At 51.2% G+C, this 20,142-nt stretch overlaps 1 protein-coding gene across 1 annotated transcript in view; it reads left to right on the top strand.

The window, feature by feature from the left end:
* Nucleotides 1-3,072: 3,072 nt before the first annotated feature.
* HIC2 (HIC ZBTB transcriptional repressor 2) overlaps nt 3,073-20,142 on the top strand; it is a 32,506-nt gene continuing 15,436 nt past the window's right edge. The window contains exon 1 of the mRNA XM_082697678.1: nt 3,073-3,246. The gene's annotated coding sequence lies outside the window, so the exon portion shown is untranslated. The remainder of the gene's footprint in view (nt 3,247-20,142) is intronic.

Genomic DNA, 20,142 nt, shown 5'->3' with positions numbered 1-20,142 from the left:
ACCCGTAGATTCTATTTCTAGTAAACTATTCTGCCCAAGTGAAGGCAGGAGAACATAAAGCTATATATTCAATGACTTTAAAAAATTGTCTTTTTAAAGCATCAAACTGTAAGTATCCTGAATAGCTATGATTAAGGCAAGTGTTTGCAAAACCCTCATACTCTGGAATCTGTCAGCTATTAAAAAGTGAATTTAGGGGCACCTGGGTGGCCCAGTCGGTTAAGTATCTGCCTTTGGCTCAGGTCATGATCCCAGGGTCCTGGGTTCGAGCCCCACATCGGGCTCCCTGCTCTGCGGAAAGCCTGTTCTCCCTCTCCCACACCCCTGCTTGTGTTCCTTCTCTTGCCATGTCTCTCTCTCTGTCAAATAAATAAATAAATAAAATCTTTAAAAAAAAAAGTGAATTTATGTGATACGAACTAGAAAGACACCTGTGATAGCTTCTCAGGGACAAAGAGCAAATGTCTTGTAAGTTCTAAAGTGACTTAGAATTTATATAGTATATTATTTTATACTTCCATAAAGTAAGGTCTTTTTTGTAACATGTGAACAGGTACATGTTGATGTCAGAGAAAGGAGTGAAGGTACATGTCAAACCATTAATGTTACTTCAGAGGACAGATGGGAGTGGGGAGGAATGAGAATTAGAAGCTTGAAAAAAATGTATTTTGGCTAGAGTTATTCCTAGAAGAAATGTTACTTTTGTAATAAAATACTAAACTACACATGTGTAAAAAAAAATCACAACACCTAGAGAGAACCTCTGTAAATAATTTGGTGTATTTTCCTCCTTTGCTTCTCCATGAGTCAATATTTTGTATTTTGTATATACTTGCACAATCTTTTCTCTTAATATCATTTCCACATTTCTAGGTCATAAAACATCTTTGTAAACACTGCTTGTAGTGGCTGCTTAACATTTTATCACGTGGTGAGCTGTTAACCAATTCCTTATTGTCAGACATTTATCCCATGTATGAGTTTTTTTCATAATTATAAATGACACTTGAAAAAATGTGATTGTACAATAATTTTCAAATGCAAATGAAACAAGTGACTACTGAGTGCTCTGGGCACTGGGGGCCCAAGCTTATGGTCTGGTTACAAAGAAGAGATCATCAAGCATATTGTCTTCAAATGTGGTTAATTTCTTTAAAACAGAATCCAGAAGATGGATTATTACTACTCCGAAGAGGTACTGATCATTGTAAAAGATTTTTATTCTTAACTTGTACTCTCAAATTCACATTCAGAAATTTTGAGGCAATTTGTATACTTCCAATCATGTAGGACAGTGATTACCCACCAGATCCCTGCCTGGGGTTTGAAGGTTATCATTGGAAACCAATTACTGATTTGGTAGAGAGCAAAACAAAACACGGGCCATCCCTCCAACCCCTCAGTCATCTTGTAGTTTTAATTTGCATGTCTTTGGTGATTGGAACATTGACTTTTTTTTAGCAATTTCTTTTTTTTTTTTTTTTAAGGATTTTATTTATCTATTTATTTGATATGGGAGAGGGAAAGAGCACTCCAGTGATGGGGAGGAATAGAAGGAGAGGGTGAAGCAGACTCCCCCTGACCAAGGGGCGGACATGGGGCTCAATCCCAGGACGCTGGGATCATGATCTGAGCCAAAGGCAGACACTTAACTGCCTGGGCCACCCAGGTGCCCTCAGTAGTTTCTTCAGATAGTTAAGTTCTCTATTAAACTCTATTCATGGAATATGCCTTTTCTTCCTTATAAATCCTTGATATTTTTCATTTATTATGTTCTTAACATTTCTAGGATCTGTTTCTAAGGCTTTTTTTTTCTTGGTTTGTACCCCACTGGGTTGACAGCAATAGCTTTATAATTTAAGAATCTATTACAGCAAGTCCACCTTCATTTGTGAGAAATGATAGCTGTTTTTGGTTATTTATTCTTGCTGGTGAACTTAGAATTTTGTCAAGTCTTGTTAGGATTACATTATTTTATACATTACATTCAGTATACATTTACATTTAATATATGTTAAATTTATACATTAATTTGGAAAGAATGGTCGCATAACCAGCTGTCTTGAGGGAAATTATTGAATTGGCTTTCTGTTTTGACTAGTGCTAGAGCACAACTTCCCTGCATGGCAAGTCTGGGTTCTTCTCAGACTTTGACAGTGGTGTGTTCTTATGTTCGGTGTTCAAAGTAGAAAGTAACTCCTTAGAGAAAGTGGCTACAGCTCAGGGCAAGCTACAGCCCCTCAACAGGCACTGAGAACGACTGCCACGAGCCTGGGTCCAGGCGGGCCAGCTTAGGCACGACGCTTGACCCCAGGGGGCCTGCGATGGGCTGCGGTCACCGGAAGGGGCTGGCTGAGCACCGCGTGCTCGCGACCTCCACGACCTTTGAGCAGGTAAGGCCAGTCCGCGGGGCTGTAGGAGCGGGGACCCGAAGGGGCACTGGGGTCAGGGGTCAGGGAGTTCCCTTCCCCTCCGGACCCAAATGGCCCGATCCCGGCCTCCTCGGGAGCCCAGAGCATGCGGCCTTCAGTCCCCGGGAGTGTGCGCCTTTGACCGTGGGGTCCCTGCGGTGGGCAGCACAGAGCCCGGGTGCGAGGGTGTCCTGGAGGTGGGGCGCACGCGGGTCGCTAGGGGTTCCTGATGAGGAACTCGGAGGGGTCAGACTCAGGCTCAGGCTCGAAGGGGGTCAGCTCTGAGGGTGCAGGCTGGGTGCGGGCCTGTGGGGGTCCAGAGTTCTCTTCCCGGGGGTGGGGGTGGTGGGCGGGCGGTCCGGGCGTTTCGGGGTGCGGTCGCGGTCCCGCCCCTGCACCTGGGGTCGGGGTCTGGCGGGGCGACCACGGTCGGGGTCCCGGCTTCTCCGCGCGCCCCTCCCCCACGGCGCCGTCCAGCAGGCCCGCCGCCCCACCCCGCCCAGTGTTCGGACCGCTCACCACCTCCGCCCCGCCCCCACCAGTCCACGCCCACCACAAGACCCCGCCCCCGGCCCGCCTCCGGCCCCGCCCCGCCGCTCGCCCATTCAGATGTGGGTCAGGGGTGAGCGGGCGGCGCCGACGTCACAAGCTTCCAAGATGGCGCCGGGCGGGCGGCTGTGAGCGGCGCTCAGGGCGCGCTGGGCGGGGAGCCGAGCCGGGCCGGCGGCGGGCGGACGGGGCGGGCGCAGGCGGCGCGAGTTGGGCGCCGAGGACGGGGCGCCGCGGGCAGAGCCGGCCGGCCGGCGGGCGGAGCGCCGCCGCCGACGCACACGAGGTGAGAGGCCGTCTGGGGCAACGGGGGCGCGGGCGGGGGCCGCGGACGGGCGCGCCCCCGGGAGAGGGGCGTGGGCGGGCGCGCGCCCGCAGGGGCTGGGCGGGGGCGCACGCGGGACCCCCGGCCCGACGCAGCTTGCCCTGGCTTTGTGGTCCCGGTGCCCGGTAGGGCGCGGGCGGCGGGGGGACCCTGGGCACAAAGCCCAAGGGCCGGCGCCAGGCCGGGGCGCGGGTCTGCAGAGCGGGGGTCGGAGGCTGAGCGGGCGCCGGCTCTTTGTGCCTTTTCATTAGCAATCTAATCCGAACAGTGTCGGGAGAGCTGCGCTGCCTGACAGGCGGGCGGGCTTCCATTATGCAAGCGGCCCAGCGCCTGTGGCCGCCCCTCGTAGGGGGATTTTGCTATTTCCAGAACTGCAACCCTTTGCCTGCGGTCCCTTTTTGTTGCCCCTCCTTCCCCCCGCGGGAATACCGGCCTGGGCAGGGGCAGGGTTGGCCTTGGAGGGGCCGCTTCCAGAAGGCCGGGCCCTGCGGCTGGTGGGCTCGCTGCCCTGCCCCCAGACCTCTCCTGTAGGCAGCCACTTGGCAGGAAGAGAGATGGGCTTGGGGGAGGGGGTCTGCTGGCAGTGGGAGGGGACCGGCTGGCAGAGGAAGGGGGCTGAAGGGCTCCAGCTTGTCACTCTCTGTTTATCTACCGAGATGGTTCATATTCACATGGACTTATTTGGTGCGTGTGGGGTGGCGGGGGGGGGCAGGGATCCTTCTCCCTGGGGGGCAGTGACTTACGGAGAGGAGGGAAGGAGGTCAGATAATGCGCGCAGCGGCCCCACCCAGAACAGCGTGGGACCGCCTGGGGAAGGGAGCCCAGTGCTGATCCGGATGGGTTGGAACGGTTTTGAAGTTATTTATCCGTGTCTTCTCCTGTCCCCTCCACCCCCAGTGTCTTTTCCAGTAGGAATTGCCAAGCACATCTGGAAAGCTAGGTTCCCGGCCCTACCCCCCCCCCCCCCGCAGGAGGGGTGTAACCCAGAGAGGCCACCCCTCTGACATATGTGGTGGGGGGGGAGGGGTAGAGCTTTGCCCATAGGAATCCTGTGGCGGTGGATTGTTGACTGATGTGGGGATTGCTGTGCCTCTGTGCTTGGGGGAGGAGGAGAGCTGGCTGGTAGTGGAGGGGCCTCCAGACCTTCTAGGCTGAACTTGGGACTGTCCTCCAGGGACTTTGGATGGAGTGATGGAGCTAGGTCACCCAAACTCAGGACCTTTCTGAAGCTAGTAGCATTTATTGCTTCCTGGCTTCTGGCTTCACTTTTCTTCCATTCCCATTTGCCAACTCTGGACTCCCTGGCCCTTTTAGCAGACATTTTCAGGAGCTCAGGCCATGTGGCTGGTCTGTAGCCCTGGCTCAAGGAGAGAGTGTACACTTAGCAGGGTTGCTGGAGTGGTCTGAAAAAAAGCAGATGGGCCGGCCTCAGGCTGGCCTCCAGAGACAAAGCTGTGTGGTGAGATTGCTGGTTAGCTGGCTCTTAGCACCAAGGGGGGGGGGGGATGGGAAGCTGATACTTGGGGGTTGAACTGAGGCTTTTGGCCCAGGAGTAGATCACCTTGCCTTCGAGAGATCCTTTGGTCCTGTACAATTGGGCTTAGGAAAATAAATGTCTGGGTCCCATGGGGAGGCAGCAGACCCAGAAGGCTGGGAGGGGGGCTCCCCACCTGCCTGCCTGCCTTAGGGGTCAGAACTCCCAGGTTGGTCTGCTTTCCTTTGACTTCTGGCTTTCTGCAGACCGGTTTCGGGGGAGTTGCTGAATATCTCTTGCGGAGCTTCTCTGGCCGTTCGACTCAGAGTGCTGGTGTGTGCCCAGAATTTCTCCCTGCAGTGTTTTCCTGCCAGTTGTTAGGACTTGTAGATTAGTCACTCAGCTTTTACAAGCGATTCCTGAAAAGAAAAATCTCCCTCTGGTTGCTGGCTCTGCATAGAGGAAGAAGCAGCCCGAGGGAGCCAGGCCTTTAATTAAAGCAAAACTGAAATGATTGCTGCAATTGCTGGAAGGAGAAGCAGCAGCACAGGTGGGGCAGAGGCACTGTGTCCTGTCCTGGCGTAGGACCTGCTCTGGGGACAGGTAGGCAGGATCCTATCTTCGTTCCCTGGTCTTGGCCAGCAGCCCAGCCTTCTCCACAAGCTGCAGTCCTGGATTAATCCTCACGTAGTGTTTTCTTTCCATAGATCAGATTTCTCATTTGGTTAATAAGCACAGCCTCCGATCCACTTGAAGTCAGCTGTCGTGGACTTGGAGCAACAGGGTTTTGCATTATTGAGCTGACAGGCCTGCTGCCTTCCCAGAGTCCTTATTGTGTGTCAGGGTCAGATCTGGTGGGGGTGGGTGTGGATGGTGTGGGGGCAGTGCCTTTTAATCAGCTACTATCCCCCAGAGAAGGGCTGGCTGGGCAGTTCTGGAGAGTTGGAGGAGTAAGGAAGGAATAAAGTTCAGTTTACCCAGGGGACCTGTGGTGTTGCCCTTTTACTGGCCTCTTGGCCTCAAGCTGTCATCCCCACCCAATGCTTGCTCGCCTTGCCCACTGGGGCTGAGGGCTACTGCCCCCAGGACCTGATCATTAGGAGAGTGGGGCCTCTTCCTGTTTCTGCCACATGGGAGAGAGCTTTTACCATCGAGAAGAAACAACCAGTCAGGTTCTTGCCCTCCTGGTTCTTGGAGCCTGTCTCGGGAGGGCAGTGAGAGGGAAGTGGACTTAGAAAATCTGGAAGTGAGTGTGACATTGGGTCTGCCGTTTACTCTCCATGTGACCTTAGACAGTGATTGATTCTGAGCCTTAGTGCCCCCGTGTCTAAAATGGGAGCAGAACTTGAGTTTACATTACATATTGCTGCCCTCCAGAGCTTAGCCAGGCAAACAAATGATTGTAAGATAGACTGATAAGGGCTGGCACGGTGCTCTTATGCAGTGCAGAGGGCACCGTGGATGGTGGCTGTAGCTTCGAGCTGTGGGAAGGGGCCCGCTCTGGGCTGGAGGAGAGGCACAGATGGCATGCTGAGTTCAAGTTGACTGGAGGAGAGTTTTTTAAGGCGGAGCGCGTAGACAGTGGCGGCATGGAGTATGGCGGGCGAGATAGAGCAGTGAGGTGAGAGCGCGAGCCTGCAGATGCTGTGTGTTAGAGAAGCTAGCACAGGAGCACCCTCTCCATGCGAGGCACCTGTGAGGCTCTTTGGCAAGCTTTTTATTCCTTCAAGATTTTCTGAGAACAGACACAGGCGTGCAGTGCCCAGCCCCTGCAGGTCTGCTGGATCATGCTGGTCTCTGACTTTCACAGCCTTAAACAAACAAGTGGTCAGCCTTAGGCCGGGAGATAGGGGCACACTTGGTTTTCTCGGAATCCTTCCATGTCAGCCCGCTGGATAGTCTCCTCTTACAGATGGGTAAATGAGACTCAACTGAGAGATTACATAACTTGTGGGGCTGCAAGTAAGCAACTGGTTAGGCTGGGGCTGGAGGGTAAAATGCCTTTGACTCCTGGGCTTTGTGAGGACCCGTGTGGTGTGGAGTGTTGAGGTCTGAGCTCCAAGCAGGGAGAGGCGAACAGACTGCCCCCTCCCCAGGAGGATCCTGGCTCTAGCTTAGGGGTTTCCAAACAAGCCAGGCCAGTTTGACTCTGCCTGGCACGACCAGCCAGTGCTTCCTGCTGGGAGGGGCCTTGCCCTGAGGGATAGGGACCTGGGCTGGGGAAGGTCTCCGAGAGCTCCTATAGCCTGGAGTGGCAGGAGTGGCGAAACAAGGCAAAACAAGGGAAGCAGGTGGGGGTTGGGGTTGTATGTGGGCCCCCAGTGAGCTTGATAAGGAAGGGAAAGCCAGGAGGCAACTCCAGGCCTGTCACAGTCCAAGAGGGAAGGGTTCAGGCTGGGGTCCCTCTGCTGAAAGAGGGTGTGGCTGTAGAGAGAGTGACCCTAAGAACCTGCCCTGGGACAGTCAGGAAGGGATTCAGAGCCCCTCCTTCAGACTGCTCAGTTTTCATGTTTTTCATGGTAATGTCCCACATGGGTGGAGGAGAGGGTGAGTGTGGCTCTAGGGTGAGAGCAGATCCTCCTGTGGGTGAGAAGGGACAGAATAGCCATATACATACGCCAAAGGGCTTTGCTACTGCTTCTGAGATATTTAGCCCAGAGTGGGTGCCTGTTTCCTGTTTGAGGGTAATCTACCTCCATGGGCACTTGAAGTATGGATGAGGAGGGAGAGGGGTGTATGGAAAGGTAGGTGGCCCAGTCTTTGAGGGCATGTATCTCTAGCTCTCCTGTCTATTCCATGGCAATTCCAAGGGCCACTAAGGAAAGGCAGTGTTTGGGCTTGGCTAGGGGGCCGCTTCCAGGTGGAGAGTTGGCCTCTTGAGGAGATGGAAGGGCTGCTGGCGCTGGCATAGGCGTGGCCGCTGTGCAGACTTGTCCCGCGTTCCAGGCTGCTGCGGTGGCCTCAGGCTTCTTTCCCAGCAGCACCTGTGGGTGGGTGGGTTCTTTCAGGTGAGTATTGGGAGGGGCTACTCCCATGTCTTGAGAACAGTAACTACCCCCACATCACCCCCCCCCCCGCCCCCCGCAGGTGTTCTCATCAGACCAGACCACACTGGGGTCTGAGCTTCCTCGGCTGCCTCATCAGCCTGGTTACAGGCCCTTTAAGGAGAAGAAATGCCCATGGTCTTTGTAGTTCCCTCACCTGTGCTGCTTTGGAAGATCGTAAGATCTCGGTGGATTCTTGTTCCTGAAATGAATGAGAAGCTAGAGTAGGGTTGATTGCTGGGAAGGTGGGGTCTGAGGCCTCAGTGTCTTTACCCCTTGTGGAGACCATGGTGCTTTCCTTGTGATGAGTGCTTGCTGTGCATTGACCCATCAAGTACATGCTGTTACTGTGCTGCCGGGAAGAGGCCTGCCTGCTGGTGCCCTAGTTCCCATCCCCACACGTGAGGATCACCTGGTTGCTGGTAGAGGCCAGCCCGGCCTGTTTCTAACTTCCATGTTTCCTAAGACGTGGCAATGAATTTGATGTGTAGCCAAGGTCAAGAACCACTGCTTTAGCAGGTGATGAATCTATGTTGGTAATAGAGTCAAGCAAGTGGTGAGTCCCCATCGACCAGTGGATTATGATCTGGGGTGTCATGAATGCTTTAACTCTGATGGCCCAGTGGGATTGAATTTACAGAACAAGTTGGGTTGATTCTGTTAGTTACTAGAGTCTCAGAGAAGCACCAGACACAGAACACAGAAGGCATTTACTCTTTTCATGGTCCCTCTTCCTTGGGGGCAGTGGGAGAGACCCCAGGCCAGTGTGCACTAGGGGGTCTCTGGAGTGCTACCTGCTGCTCTTGAGCCCAGGGCTCTTTGTCCTGCTTGGTTTTCAGAGTTTCCGTGTTCTGCTTTTTTGAGTGCATTCGTGGACTCTGTTGGCCTCTCTGTGCCCTGGCAGGGCCTGACGTAGTGACATTTGGGATCCTTGTGGCTCCCTAATGAGCCACTGTGGCTGTAGCCAGGGACTTCTGGGACCTGAGCTGTTTTTCTGTTTTTCTCTTTGACCTCAAGGTTCCCAGGAGAGAGAGATTGGTCCTGAGGTTGCTTTTCTGGATTGTTATCTGGATAAGGTGTGTAAGGGGCTGGGAAACAGAATTGGGAGGGGGTTGCTGTGAAAGGGCATTAGAGGTAGAGCTTCAGGTAGTAAGACCTGGCTCATTGGCTCAGCTCTCTTTGCTAGAAGAGAACAAGGGGCAGTCTTGGGGTTTTGTGCGTTATCTGTGGACAGATGGAACATAAGACAGCTCTGCTGCTTGCTCTGGGCAGCTTACAGAATGAGGTGAGCAGCAAGACCTCTGAGTCTGGTGTGGTTGTGGTTGGTGTCCTGGTTAGGAAGTGCTATCCATTAGGGAAGGAAGACCAGCCTGGGCTGGGGCAGTGAAGGAGAGGGGGTTGAGAAGTCTTGGCTGGTAATTGAGGAAGAAGTGGGTGGTGTTGGGAGCACAGGCAGGGTGTCCTTCCTCTCTGTTCTTTTTTCTTTCTTTCTTTCTTTCTTTTTTTTTTTTTTTTTAACAATTTATTTATTTGACAGAGATCACAGGTGGGCAGAGAGGCAGGCAGGGGTGGGGGGAAAGAGCAGGCTCCTGGCTGAGCAGAGAGCCTGACACGGGGCTCCATCCCAGGACCCTGAGATCACGGCCTGAGCCGACGGCAGACACTTAACCCACTGAGCCACCCAGGCGCCCCCTCTGTTCTTTTCTGCTCGTGCACATCTTGGTGGATGGACTCTGGTTCTGTCTTGAGAGCTAGCGGTCTTAGGGGTGGGTTCGTGCCTCAGCTCTTTTGTCTCTAAGTCCCACTCTGCCCCCCCCCCCCCGCCCTCTGGTAGAAAGTGATGGATGGTTTGTGTCTGACAGTTGTTACTGCTGATTTGCTTGAATATGGGAGGAAGGGTGGTTCCCACAGAATTCCTGACAGAATGCCAGGAAAGTAGTCCAAGACGAGGACCAGGGACTCACTTTTGGGCTCTTCTTACCCCATGGTAGCCCTTGTGGGAGGTGTCCCGAATTTAATCATTGGAACATAATCTGTGCAGTGCCAGTCTTTTTATCAGTCTTCACTGTACAAGTGGCTCAGAGAGGTTAGGCAGTCAGTTTCAAGTCATGTAGCTAGGAAGCCGGTAAGAAGTTTTTTTTTTTTTTAGATTTTATTCATTCACTTATTTATTTATTTACAAAAGATTAATTGTTTATTAATTTGACAGACAGAGATTACAAGTAGGCAGAGAAGCAGGCAGAGAGAGAGAGGAGACAGCAGGCTCCCCGCTGAGCAGAGAGCCCAATGCGGGGCTAGATCCCAGGACTCTGGGATCATGACCTGAGCTGAAGGCAGAGGCTTTAACCCACTGAGCCACCCAGGCATCCCTTATTTATTTATTTGACAGAGATCACAAGTAATCAGAGAGGCAGGCGGGTGGTGGGGGTGGGGGCTCCCTGCTCACCCAGGACCCTGAGATCATGACCTGAGCCGAAGGCAGAGGCTTTTTTTTTTTTTTTTTAATCTTTATTTATTTATTTATTTTTAAAGATTTTATTTATTTGACAGACAGAGATCACAAGTAGTCAGAGAGGCAGACAGAGAGAGGAGGAAGCAGGCTCCCTGCTGAGCAGAAAGCCTGATGTGGGGCTTGATCCCAGGACTCTGGGATCATGACCTGAGCTGAAGGCAGAGGCTTTAACCAGCTGAGCCACCCAGGCTCCCCAAGGCAGAGGCTTTAACCCACCCAGGCGCCCCAGGAGAGAGAATCCTTAAACTGACTCTCTGCTGAGAAAGGAGCCCAGCGTGGCCCTTGATCCCAGGACCCCAGTTCCCAGGACCTGAGTTCCTGGGAACTCAGAACTGGGCTCCTTTCCTTCTCTTAGTATTCTCACTGTGCAGATGCTGGGGCGCCTGGGTGGCTCAGTGGGTTAAGCCTCAGCCTTCAGCTCAGGTCATGATCTCAGGGTTCTGGGATGGAGCCCCACATCGGGCTCTCTGCTCAGCAGGGAGCCTGCTCCCTCCCACCCCCACCTGCCTCTCTGTGTACTTGTGACCTCTGTCTGTCAAATAAATTAAAATACTAAAAAAAAAAAAGTCAGATGCCCAACTGACTAAGCCACCCAGGCGCCCCTGTTAGAGACGTTCTAAGAGTAAATTAAACAGCCACACACGTGTGTGGCAGCCTCAAACACGTATGCGTGGGCTCCTTCCTCTGAGCTGTGCTGGAGCCTAAGGACAGTCAAAGTTTTCATTTTGAGTGGGGCACCAGTATGGCTGTTTTGGACAAAGCCTGGAGCTGGGCAGGAGTTCCTGGTAAAATGGGGAGGGACCACTACAGGCCTGGTGAGCAGGTCCGTTCCCCACCCTTCTCCAGGTAGGGTCTGGAGGTGGTCAGGGGTTCAGGACTCTCGGGGTCATTCTTAGCCTTCTAGTGCCAACTTCTTCCTTTCTGGCATGTTGGACTATAAACTTGAGCTTTTGTTGACCACTTTTCAGAGGATCTGTGAGGGTGATGGTCTGGGGGTTCCTGGGAACTCAGAACTGGGATCCTTTCCTTCTCTTGGTATTCTCACTGTGCAGGCAAATGAGAGGTGCTTGGGACTGGGCAGGGCCTCCTCCTAGGGTTAGGCTGTTTCTTGATAGATTGGTGATCTTGGCGATGAGGAGAGGGTCCAAGGCATAGCCGCATCAGGTGCTCTGGGCCACCCCACCCAGGTGCCTTTCTCAACTGCCACTACGCTCTAGGTGGAGGTGGGTTGAACACGAGGTGCAGGTGAGTTGGGTTGTCCTTTGGCTGTGGTAGGTGAACCTGAGCGCCAGAGGGGTGCAGGCAGGGGAGAGGACTGTTTCCAAAGTCCCACATTCCATGCATGTGTTGATGCTGATAAGGGCAGCAGGGCTGGCTTAGCTGCTTTGGGCAGGAGGGGACTTTGACTTCATGCTCCCAGCAGGCAGCGAGCTTGCACATCCTGCTTCCTGCAGCACCCCTCCCCCACCTCCCCCTCTCACCACCTCTGCAGGGCCAGCACTCTGGGGGCCCACAGCGTACAGAGGCCCAGCTTGTTCCCAGAGCGTTGCTAGCTCTGAGTAAGCAGGCCTTCGGAGGTCTTTCCAGAGTTTCTGTTAGTCCTGCTGCCTCTTAGAGTATTTGGTGAACAAGTGTGATTTTGGGAAGAATGCATCTCTGCCTCATTTTCCTTGCCTATAAAATGGGTTGTTAGAAATATTTGAGCTAGTGCATATCAGCTGTTTGCAGAGTGATTTGCAGACCTCTGGGGTCCCCAAGACCCTTTTCATAGTACTTAGAAGTGACTGGCCTTTGTTCTGTGCAAAGCCATGGTGGTGGTACACATCACCCAGAGTTGTGTTCTCCACTGGTGGTGTTTAGACAGAGAGGGCCAGTGTTACTGAGCATCCTAGGGAGGCAGTACAGATGACTGAGGAGTAAATCTAGACCCTGGGGTACATGTCTTTTTAGTATTAGTGACAAAATGGGGGAGTATGCATGGCTCACTTGAAGCAGAACCATTGTCTCCAGAAAGCCCTTCACATCTGCTTGGGCTCTATTCTGAACTAGCTGCTTTTTCTCACGAAACACTGTTTTCAGTTGAAAGAACGACTGACAGACAAGGTGTGGTTATTCAGACTTGGAGAATTTGCCCAGACATTTTCTCAGATGCAGGTGGTGAGCTTTGCTGCTTCAAGGAAAAACAACTGACAGTGTGTGTTGCTGGTGCTAGAACCCTCACGGGAAGATGAGTTTTGGAAAACTCCGCTCCATCACTGTGAGCCTGACTTAGCCTTCACTGATAAGATCAGCGGTGATACTAACACATGGAGTTTTTTGGTGTCCTGTAATGAAAAGTGATGACATTTGGAAGATCTGATCAACTCAGTGAACTAAAATTTTCCAGATGACCAGTGCTTGATGTTGCACAACCTTGCATGGTTAGGAGTGCAGCCTAGACCAGTGGATTTTTGCGTAACTTAATGTAAGATAGTCATGGATACGATTTCAGACTCTCTATTGCAAATTGTTTGTTTGTTTGTTTGTTTGTTTATTTTTAGATTTTAAAAATCTGTTCGAGAGACCAAGCATGAGTGGTGGGGGTGGGGGCGGGATGCAGAAGGGGAGAGAGAAGCAGACTCCCTGTTTAGCTTGGGGCCTGATGGGAACTGGATCCCAGGACCCTGAGATCATGACCTAAGCCGAAGGCAACATTTAGCCGATGGAGCTAACCAGGCATCCCTCCGTTGTAACTTTTTTAAGACCACCACTTGTTGAATTTCAGTGTAATGTCAGTGAAAAGGGGCCACACTTAACTGAAAGGATTATTAAAATACTTCTCTCTTCTGGGGCACCTGGGTGGCTCATTGGTTTAAAGCCTCTGCCTTCAGCTCAGGTCATGATCCCGGGGTCCTGGGATCAAGCCCCGAATTGGGCTCTCTGCTCCGTGGGGAGCCTGCTTCCCTTCCTCTCTCTCTCTGCCTGCCTCTCTGCCTACTTGTGATCTTTGTCTGTCTAATAAATAAACAAAATCTTGAAAAAAAAATACTCCTCTCTTCTATGTAAAGAGACACTTCCTTAGAGACTTGAATCAAAACCGCATATCCTAATAGACGAAGTGTAGAAACAGTTACGGGAATCTAGCCGCTTCTGGGACGCCTGGGTGGCTCAGTTGGTTAAGTCTGCTTTCATTTCGAGTTATGGTCCCAGAGTCCTGGGATTGAGTTCCGCATTGGGCTCTCTGGTTGGCGAGGAGTCTGCTTTTCTCTCTGCCTCCTGTCCCCCTGCTTGTGCATGCTTTCTCTCTCTGACAGATAAATCTTTAAAAGCAAAACAAAACAAAAAAGCAACTGAGAGAATCTAGCCACTTCTATTAAGCTAGATGTTAAAGAGATTTAAAATGTAAAATAGGTGCCTGGATGGCTCAGTCGTTAACCATCTGCCTTCAGCTCAGGTCACCATCCCAGAGTCCTGGGATCAAGCCCCACATTTGGCTCCCTGCTCCATGGGGGGCCTGCTTCTCCCTCTCCCCCTCCCCCTGCTTCTATTCCCTCTCTAGCTGTCTCTCTGTCAATTAAATAAGTAAAAGAAAAAAAAATAAATGCAAAAATGTAAAACTCTCCTCATTAATTTTTTTAATTTTGGGATTTTTCCCCCCCATAAAAAATGGTATTTATGTTAATGTTTTTTGTTGTTGTTTTTTTTTTTGTTTGTTTCTAGGTTTATTTAAAGATTTTATTTATTTATTTGACAGAGCTCACAAGCAGGCAGAGAGGGGGGGGATGCAGGCTCTATGCCAAGCAGAGTGCCCGATGCGGGGCTCAATCCCAGGATCCTGAGATCATGACCTGAGCTGAAGGCAGAGGCTTAACCTACTGAGCCACCCAGGCATCCCTCTAATTTTTTTTCTTTTTTTAAGAATTCATTTATTTGGGGTGCTAAGTTGTTAAGCATCTGCTTTTGCCTTCGGTCATGATTCCAGGGTCCTGGTATTGAGCCTAGAATTGGTCTCCCTGCTCAACAGGAAGCCTGCTTCTTCCTCTCCCACTACCCCTGCTGTGTTCCCTCTCTCGCCCTTTCTCTGTCAAATAAATAAATAAAATCGTAAAAAAGAGTGAGGGTGAGAGCATGAGCTGGGGAAGGAGAGAGAGAAAGCAGACTTCTGCTGAGCAGAGAGCAGATGTGGGATTCTGAGACCATGACCTGAGCTGAAGTTGGACGCTTAACTGACTGAGCCACCCAGGCACCCTGTTTTTAATTTTGTGTGTGTGTGTGTGTGTGTGTGTGTGTGTGTGTGTGTGTTTAATTTTTTAAGTGATCTCTACACCCAGCTTGGGGTTCTAACTCACAACCCCGAGATCAGGAATCACATGCTCTACTGTCTGAGCCAGTCAGGCACCACCAACATGGGTTTCTTACTGCTGTTTTAAGTCAAGTTACTGTTTTAATTACCAGGTTGTCTAATGTGCTAAATAGAACAGTAACATGGGCTATATAAACCGCATGAAAGTTTGTTGGGCATCCTAAGTTGGAAGAAAGTGATCAACAGTTTCAAAGTGCTTGAGGGGAGAGTGCTGGGCAGCCTTCTTCCTTGTTATGACCCCGTCTTCACCGCCTGCTTCTCCTCTCACGTATTATCCCCTCTCTTTGCACTGCTCCTGCCTGGCTGGCATTTGCTCACCTGAATAGACCATGTACAGGGCCTGTTCTATGCCCAGTGCCACTGTGGCTGTGGGCTGGTGGGACACACAGTCCCTCACCTTGGGAGCCTGGTTGGGGGTCGCTGTGGGCTGAGGCAGAGGGGAAGTGCACAGAGGGAAGCAGCTGGGCAGCTGGTGCTGACATGGGGTCCTGGGAGAAATGCAGGGCTTGCTTTGCAGGGGAGGGGCACTCGGTTGTGACGGTGGACCAGATTTTCTGCAGGAGCACCGTGCAGGCCCGGCTAGAGTGTGGACTTTATCCAGGCATCGGGAATGCATTGAAAGCTTTAAGCAGGGGAGTGACTGGATGAGACCAGTGTTTGAGAAAGATAACTCAGGGTTGATTGGAGTCTGAATTGGAGCAGAGGCTGCAGAGGGGAGATGTGTGCTAGACTTCAGTATTTTCCCTTAGAGTGGCGATAACTGCCCTTTCTCCCCTCTAGTCCTTTGGAAGGTTCCTGGGATTTACCTCTGTTGGGTGAGGCATGCCTGGCCTCCCAGGTGTGGAGGCCTTTCTGTTGCTTTCTACTTACTGGGACAGAATGATAGTTTCTGGGCTTCTCCCGTGGGACTGAACCCACTGAAGCCCTTCTTGGCATCTTGCTGTCATGTTTGCCTAGCTGTGTGGCTGGCCCTGCAGTGTTGTGGGGGGGGCGTGTCTCTGGGTCAAGGGATGTGAGGGATGCTCAGGTGAGTGTCACACAGCTTTAGTCTCTGGCACCGCTCCCTGTTTTCTTGGGGCTCCTGCACAAAGCATGCCAGCTTCCTCGGTTGACTTGAAAATTGTGCTCTGGGTTATTTACAAACATGGTTACGAGAGAGTATAAATTACCTGTACACACATGCAGGTGCAGTGGGCAACATGTGCCTCGGCTTCCCCCACCCATGTAAGAAGTGGCCCCTGGGGGCGCCTGGGTGGCTCAGTGGGTTAGGCCTTTGCCTTCTTCTCAGGTCATAATCTCAGGGTCCTGGGATCGAGCTCCATATCGGGCTCTCTGCTCAGCGGGGAGCCTGCTTCTCCTGTTCTCTCTGCCTGCCTCTCTGCCTACTTGTGATCTCTCTCTCTGTCAAATAAATAAGTAAAATCTTTAAAAAAAAAAAAAAAAAAAAGTGGCCCCTGGACACCTACTTGTGCTGCTCCCTAGTTCCCTGCCTCCCTCCAGGAATCATTACTCTTCTGAATTGAGAGTTAACCATTCCCTAGCTTTTCTTTGTCACCTCCCTGGGCTTGTCAGGATCCTTGGACAACGGGTGGCTGGGTTTGGCCGGGTTTGGCCAGGTTTGGCCAAGTCTGCCCTTTGTGCTCTCAGAATCAGCCACTAATCTCTATTTTGAGATTCATTGAAGTGCTGGGGATAGCTGTGGTTTCTGCCATCCTGTTCCCTCTTGGAGTGGTCCAGGGTGGTGCTGTCCTTCATTTCATCGTCCAGCCTGCTAGTGGGGGTTTGGGAGTTTTCAGGGGAGGGTCTTTGTTGGCTCCTGAGTAGCCCTGTTTTCACCACACGGCCGGCTCCACTTCTCCAGACAGATACATGCCTGTTCAGTTTGTTTTCTGTCTCTGAAGCTGGTTTCGTAATGCTATATAGTCTTCTCAGTACCACTGAGACTCCATTTGAAAAGTAGAGGGACACGGATTGTTTTCCTCAAGTCCGGGTGGATCTCTCTCTGGTTCCCTTTTTGAGCTGTTGACTTCTCCTCTGTTAGACCCTTCAAGATACCTGCTGGGCACGTGAGACCTCTTCTGTGAGATGCCACACCTGGAGGCTTTTTAGACACAGGGGGCATAGAGGGTGAGGTTTTCTATGGAAGTTACCTAATTTTATCCTTAAAAATGGCTTTTTTTTTTTTTTTAAGATTTTATTTATTTGACAGACAGAGATTACAGGTAGGCAGAGAGTCAGGCAGAAAGAGGAGGAAGCGGGCTCTCTGATGTGGGGCTCGATCTGAGGACCCTGGGATCATGACCTGAGCCGAAGGCAGAGGCTTTAACCCACTGAGCCACCCAGGTGCCCCTAAAAATGGCTTCTTGAAAACAACTGGGTGCCTATGATGTTTCTACTCGACATTTTTTTTTTCTTTTTTCATCTTTGATCTTTGGCTATAGTTCCTTGAGTCATTTGTTTGAGAGTTGGGGGGTTTGATCTCACTGGAGCCAAGGGGGCTTGTCCCTCGGTGCAGCAGCCCCCTTAGACCTCCTATTCCGGATGGCCTCTTCTGGTTTCTCCTTGGCTTCCTTCCTTTGACGTGCCCAGCTGGCTGCTCTGGGACCTGCTCAGGCGTTGGTGGAAATGTATCCTGTTTATACCTCACCTGCCACTCTGAATTTTCTCTTCTCTTCTGGGCTTGCTTGATACTGGAGCTTCTCTCTGTAGAAGTACCAGCTAGCAGGTTGTTGTTGTTTTGGGTTCCAGACACTGATTTTTTTTTTTTTTAAAGATGATTTATTTATTTGACACAGAGAACAAGCAGGGGGAGCAGCAGAAGGAGAAACAGGCTCCCTGGAGGGCTCAATCCCAGGACCCCGAGATCATGACTGGAACTGAAGGCAGACACTCAACCGACTAAGTCACCTAGGCTCCCTGAGACACTGATTTTTATGGTGGTTTCTAGGTGTTCTATAGGTTCCTGCCTGGTCTGCGGAGTTCTCTGTTCCAAGATGGACATTCCATTCTGGGTGTGGCCATTTTGTTCTGTCAGTGCTTTTTTTTTTTTAAGAGTTCATTTGACAGAGAGCACAAGTAGGCAGAGGTGGGGGGTGCGGAGCAGGCCCCCTGCTGAGCAGAGAGCCTGATGCGGGACTCCATCCCAGGACTCTGAGATCATGACCTGAGCCGAAGGCAGAGACTTAAACCACAGAGCCACTCAGGTGCCCCAGTGCTCTGCTTCTTGTCATGTGATTATTATTATTAGTTGGTGGTTCAGGGAGATTATTTCCTGACCTGGGTCTACTTGCTAATGAGGACCAAGACTGGGCCCTGCTCCCCATCCTGAATGTTTCTGTGCCCTGTATCATATTCAGGTACATCGTACAGAGGCAATTCGTGCAGTTGTGGGTTCTTTACAGATGGACATACTTGTGTAACCAGTGTCCAGAATGAGAAATACAACCCCAGGCCCCCCTTGTGAGTCCATTAAGTCACCCTGTCTTCCCCCTCTCCTCCCTCACCCTTGGGCTTGTGCTGCCTGCTTTCCAACTTACATGATTGGAATCACATCACATAGTCTTTTGGGCCTGGCTTCTTTGGTCAGCAGTATGCTCAGGAGACTTGTATGAGCAGTATGCTCAGGAGACTTGTCTACGTGCGTGTAAATCTAACTATGTGACCTTGCCAACAAAATTAGCTATTTTTAACCTATAAAAGGCACATTTGTATGGTCCTGTGCAGATGGTCAGTCGTGCTCATGGCTGGCTAATAGCCTCAGTACCTTCAGCTCTCCCCTGTCTGGTAGGTGTTGGGCTCCTCTGAGCAGGGCTGCTGTGCACATGCTTGCGTGGGTTTTGGTGTACCTTGGAGTGTGTTTTCTGGACCACAAGGTTTGCATGTTTCATTCTAAAATATTACCTTTCTCTTTCCTCCTTGGGAAATATTCTATTAGTTTTCGGCCAGCTAATTGAAGCTTCATCTCTACTGTCTGGCATCAGGTTTTGTTTTTCTCTAATTCCCCTTTTGGGTGCTGTCGCTGTTACCCTGGCCAGGAGGGTCAAGTTGTGTCATGGGGCAGGGCAATGTTTCTTGCCGGCTTGCCTTGAGAATTCTGACTGGCCTGCAGCAGCCATGTGGGTGAAGGGTTGTCTGCCCTTTCTTGGGAAGGACTGCCCTACATTGGGAGGTGTTTCTTCCTGCCCCTTGCTTTCTTAAAATATTTGTTTAGGGACGACTGGGTGGCTCAGTCACTTAAGCTTCTGCCTTCAGCTCAGGTTATGATCCCAGTGTCCTGGGATTGGGGCCCATATGGAGCTCCCTGCTCACCAGGGAGTCTGCTTCTCCCTCTGCCCCCCTCTCTCTCTCTCTGAAATAAGTAAAAACAAAACAAAACCCCTTAAGATTTATTTGTTTATGTTTGAGAGAGAAAGCATGCGCCCACCAGCACGAGGCAAGGGAGGAGCAGAGCGAGAGGGAGAGAATCTTAAGCAGACTCTGTGCTGAGTCTGGAGCCGGACATGGGAGCCTCGCTGACCCTGAGATCACAACCTGAGCCAAAATCAGGAGTCAAGATGTTTAACTGATTGCGCCATCCTGATGCCCCTCTTCCTGGTTTTTGGTCATGAAATATTTTTTGTATGACATCACAGTGATAGAAGATGGTAGGAGTTTGGGTTAGTTTTGTTTTGCTTTAATTCTTTTAAGAGTCCTTAGTTGGCATAAGAAATTGTTAATTGCTAGGATTGATTTTGAAATTGTGGAGTTGGAGTTTCTTTACAGGAGCCATGGGCGGGCAGTTATAGCACTGTGACTCAGCGGTGACTCCGCTCTCTGCCTCTGGGACTTCATTATCTCATCTAAAGGGTGTCCCCCAGGGCAGGTGAGATGCTGTGATAGTCTCTTGCAGCGAGTTACCCAGGCTTTCCAGGTGCCCTTTTAGCTCCTTGCAGGTGGAATTTCCACCTCTTTACCACTGTACTGTGCTGCTTGTCTCCTCCCTTGAGGGCTCTGCCTGCCTCGCAAACCCAGCGCCCCCTGCCTTTGGCCACGTCCTGTCTCTGCAGATGCCTGGTAACCAGGCTCCACCTCTGTCTCACATTCCAGGTCCACCGTTGTTGGTTGTTTTTATTTTATTTACTTTGTTGTTGTTTAAAAGATTTTATTTATTTGAGAGAAAGAGTGTGCACGCATCACAAGTGGGGAGAGGGGCAGAGGGAGAAGCAGACACCCCACTGAATGGGGAGCCTACATGGGGCTGACCCAGGATCCTGAGATTGTGACATGAGCTGAAGTTGAGTGCTCAACCGACTAAGCCATCCAGGTGCTCCCGAGGTCCATCGTTTTTATTAATCACTCTGGGCTCATTTATCTGGGAAAAGATGTCTTCCCTTTGGGCGCTTTCTACCTCTCAACACCCAGTGGCTGAGTGTTTACTACTTGGAGAGCATTGGGCTCTTGAGGCAGTAGAGAACTTAGAATCCACCTTAGCGCTTCCCAGACCTCA

The sequence above is a fragment of the Mustela nivalis genome (genome assembly GCF_964662115.1).
Source record: "Mustela nivalis genome assembly, chromosome: 14".
Classification (NCBI taxonomy): Eukaryota; Metazoa; Chordata; class Mammalia; order Carnivora; family Mustelidae; genus Mustela; species Mustela nivalis.
This window is presented reverse-complemented; position numbering and strand designations above follow the sequence as displayed.